The 4,619-nt window shown below is 40.3% G+C and overlaps 1 non-coding gene across 1 annotated transcript; it reads left to right on the forward strand.

Annotated features, from left to right (window-relative positions):
- The first annotated feature begins 612 nt into the window (after nucleotides 1-612).
- Nucleotides 613-719, forward strand: LOC125121635 (U6 spliceosomal RNA). The gene has a single exon (XR_007133523.1). It is a non-coding gene; the product is annotated as a U6 spliceosomal RNA (small nuclear RNA).
- Nucleotides 720-4,619: the final 3,900 nt, after the last annotated feature.

Consider the following 4,619-nt stretch of genomic DNA (forward strand, 5'->3'; position numbering starts at 1 on the left):
GAAATATTTGGGAAAAAATGTATAATAGTGCCTCAGAAAAGAAAAGTCTAATATTTATAGTTTACTTGGGTCTAACTAAAGAACATTAGTACACATTAATAACATATGCGTAGTTGTTTTCCTTCTACTCTTTGTTATTGGTATATATTGCCAAGTTCCCAACTTATACCAGAATACCTAACTCTAAATCCCTCAATTTCTGCATAAAGGAATGGGCTCAAAGTTGTTTTAAAAATGAAATGATTTATTACATTTGGGATTAGGGCTTCAACACATGAATTTTGATGGGGGCACAAACATTCAGTCTTATAGCAGTCTCATTAGCATTGATTACATTAACAATTATTGTACCAAAGTTCTGTTGTCTTATTTAAAGAAAACAGGTATGTGTATATATATGACTCAATCACTTTGCTGTACAGCGGAAATTACCACAACCTTGTAAATTAACTACACCTCAATAATACTTAAAAAAAGAGCCAAAAAAAAAAAATACAAGTGGCTGAACAAAATGTCAACCCACTGTGAAGCTGCCCCCCCAAACCTGCATTTGAAATTGGACCCTTTTCTGACCCCATTTACAAAAATTATCTCAAAATGGATTAAAGATCTGTACTTGCTTCCACAGCACATATACTAAAATTGGAACAATACAGAGAAGATTAGCATGGCCCCTGCACAAGGATGACATGCAAATTCATGAAGCATTCCATGTTAAATATCTAAATGTAAGACCCCAAACTATAAAGCTACTAGAAGAAAACATAGAGGAAACTTCATGATATTGGGATGGCAATGATTTCTTGGATGTGGTACCAAAAGCACGGGCAACAAAAGCAAAAGCAAAAATAGATGACAGGGACTACAGCAAACTTGAAAATTTCTGTGCAGCAAAGGAAATAATCAGTAGAGTACAAAGGCAACCTACAGAATACTTACAAAACATATCTAATAAGGCATTAATATCCAGAATATGTAAAGAACTCATACAACTCAAGAACAGCAATAACAACCAAATGACCCAATTATAAAATGGGGAAAGGACTTGAACACGCATTTCTCCAAAGAAGATATGTAAATGGTCATCAAGCACATGAAAAGATGCTCAACATCACTAATCATCAGAGAAAGCGAATCAAGGGAGTTCCTCTTGGCTCAGCAGTTAAATGAACTCGACTAGGATCCATGAGGATGCATATTCCATCCCTGGCCTCGCCTGTGGGTTAAGGATCTGGCATTGCCATGAGCTGTGGTGTGGGTCGAAGATGCAGCTTTGATCCTGCGTTGCTATGGCTGTGCTGTAGGCCGGCAGCTGTAGCTCCGATTGGACCCCTAGCCTGGGGACCTCCATATGCCCCCCCTGCAAAAAAAAGAAACTGAATCAAAACCACAATGAGATATCACCTCACACCCTTTAGTATGGCCAATATCAAAAAGAAAAATCACACAAACAGAAAATAACAAGTGTTGGCAAGGATAAGAAGCTATTGCAACCCTTGCACACTGTTGATGGGATTGTAAAATGGTGCAGCTGCCCTAGGAAACAGTATGGCGGTTCCTCAAAAGAATAACAGTAGAACCACCACATGATTCAGCAATCCCACTTCTAGGTATATATTCGAAATAATTTAAAACAGGATCTTGAAGAGACATTTGCACACCCATGTCTAGTGCAGTATTATTCACAATAACCGAAATGTGGAAGCAACCTAAATGTCCATCAATAGATGAATGGATAAACAAAATGTGGTATATACATACAGTGGAGCATTACTCCACCTTAAAAACAAGGAAGTCCTGGCATATGCTAACAACAGCTTGAACCTTGAGGACATTACATTATGTAAGTAAGCCAACCACAAAAACACAGATGATACATGACTCCAGTTATATGAGGTATCTTAAATATTCAAATTCATAGAAATGAAAGTAGAATGGCAGTTACTAGGGGTTGGGAAGAAGGGAAACAGCAAGTTGTTTAATGAGCACAGTTTCAGTACTGCAGGATGAAAAAGTCAGAGAGATCTACTGTACAATAATGTGCATATAGCTGACAACACTGTACTGTACACCTAAAAATTAAGACGGTAAATTTATGTATTTTTTACCACACACAAACCAAAAGAACCCCTTGTGTCGGAACCTCCTTGGATGCTGCTCTCAGTGACAGTCCTCAAGCAGTATCCTCCACCCAGGCCCTGGGAGACTTATTTTCTTTTCTTTTCTTTCTTTTTTTTTTTTTGTCTTTTTGCTATTTCTTTGGGCCGCTCTCGCGGCATATGGAGGTTCCCAGGCTAGGGGTCGAATCGGAGCTGTAGCCACTGGCCTACGCCAGAGCCACAGCAACGCGGGATCCGAGCCACGTCTGCAACGCCGGATCGTTAACCCACTGAGCAAGGGCAGGGACCGAACCCGCAACCTCATGGTTCCTAGTCGGATTCGTTAACCACTACGCCACGACGGGAACTCCTGTTTTCTAAGTTCCTTCTGGAAGAGGGGTGGGACTGAGTTTTCTGGGCACTTCAGGAACCAAAATGATGGAAGAGAAACTATCCTGACCTCAAGGAGTCAGGAGTTCATTGCGGCGGGGGAGGTAGGGGGTGTTGCCCAGCAGAAGCTGCCTTAAGGAGGGGTCCAAGCGCCATCCAAGGCTGGCCATTACTCTGCAGGCTAGTGTGCAACTTGGAAACAGGGTAAGGTCACCGGGACAACTGGAGAAGCCCCCACAGCAGTGGAAGGACAATGAGAACCGCTGAGATTCTTTATTTCTGGGAATGACATTGCCAGAATAAATGAGACTCAGAGTCCAACAAGGGCTACACACCTTTTAAAAACACCAGATATTTAATCCTCAAGAGGGTCAAAGTTAATCACCATTTTTTTTTTTTTTTCCCCCATGGCTGCACCTGTGGCATATGGAAACTCCCAGGCTAGGGGTCAAATCAGAGCTGCAGCTGCTGGCCTATGCCACAGCCACAGCAACCCCAGATTCAAGCCGTGTACGCAACCTACACTGCAGGCAGCTCATGGCAATGCCAGATCCTTAACCCACTGATCGAGGCCAGGTGTGGAACCCACATCCTCATGGATACCAGCCGGATTCATAACCTGCTGTGCCACAACAGGAACCCTAATCACTGTTTTTTTAACTCCTTTGTGATAGACTTTAAATTGAACTCTTTGACACTTTGTAGGTTTTCAAATTTTTAGGCCCTATTACAGAAAAAAATATATATATACATATATATATACACATACATTTGTCTTTTAAAATATGCACATACACACATATAGATATGATTTTTTTGCTTTTTAAAACAATTTCAACATAACTATACTTACAGAAATACATTCATGTTGATTAATAGAATGCAATTTAAGTTTAACTTATCCTACAAAATTTGGTCCAAAAAAACCTTGGTACCTGGTTTGCTTTAAAAAAGAAAGAAAAGGAGTTCCCATGTGGTGCAGCAGAAATGAATCCGACTAGAAACCATGAGGTTGCGGATTCGATCCCTGACCTCACTCAGTGGGTTAAGGATCTGGGCATTGCTGTGAGCTGTGGTGTCAGCCAGCAGCTGTAGCTCTCATTAGACCCCTAGCCTGGGAACTTTCATAAGCCATGGGTGCGGCCCTAAAAAGACAAAAGACAAAAAAAAAAAAAAAGGAAGAAAGAAAGGAATTTGAAATCTGGTTTATTTTTCATCTATTACAAATGTATATAAAAGATCCTCCATCAAATGCTGCTAAACAAACAGCAAGAACCTTGAGAAATTAACCTCTGGTTTGTCTCTGAAAAATAACATTATTGCACCTCATAGTTTATAAAATTGGCAAACAAAACATTGTCGTGATATTTCAATGCCAGTTTACAAAGTTCAATAACTATGGGATGTTGAGGAAGGTAGGGAGAGCCTATGTATGCATGTGAAAATGTAAAAGCTCTCCGATCTAGTTAATATTGCATATAGATCACAATTCTACTCAAACTAATATTCAGGTTAATTTTTTTTTTTTTTTTTTTTTTTTTTTTTTGCTTGTTAGGGCCGAACCCGGGCATACGGAAGTTCCCAGTCCTGGGGTCAAACTGGAGCTACAGCGGCTGGTCTACGCCAGAGCCACAGCAACGCAGGATCCTTAACTCACTGAACAAGGGCAGGGATTGAACCCGAATCCTCATGGATACCAGTTCAGTTTGTTACCTCTGAGACACATGGGGACTCCCAGATAATTTCTTAAATCGGAATCAACAGTATTAGTCCAGTTAACAAGGAAACTGCACAGTAGCTGTTTTTCTGATTTGTGCCAAAAAGAAAATGGAGTTTCTTCCCCGGTTTTTCAGTCCAGAACTGAAACTATAGGAAAGATATTCCTTCCACTGCCAACATTCATGGGTGATATGGGATGACTTAAGCTTACATCTGAATTGGCACTCATATACAAAATAGTCCCCAAAGTGAAAGACTACATGACATTAGAAGTGACTCTAAAATATAATTTTTAAACTATAGGACGAGAGACACATGACTTAAGTACCTTCCAAGGTAGATTAGGAAAGGAGGGATATTTTATGTATGTCACTTTTCAGCCTGCCCTGTCCCCTTGACTTCGTGACAGTA

The sequence above is a fragment of the Phacochoerus africanus genome, chromosome 2 (assembly GCF_016906955.1).
Source record: "Phacochoerus africanus isolate WHEZ1 chromosome 2, ROS_Pafr_v1, whole genome shotgun sequence".
NCBI classification, from domain to species: Eukaryota; Metazoa; Chordata; class Mammalia; order Artiodactyla; family Suidae; genus Phacochoerus; species Phacochoerus africanus.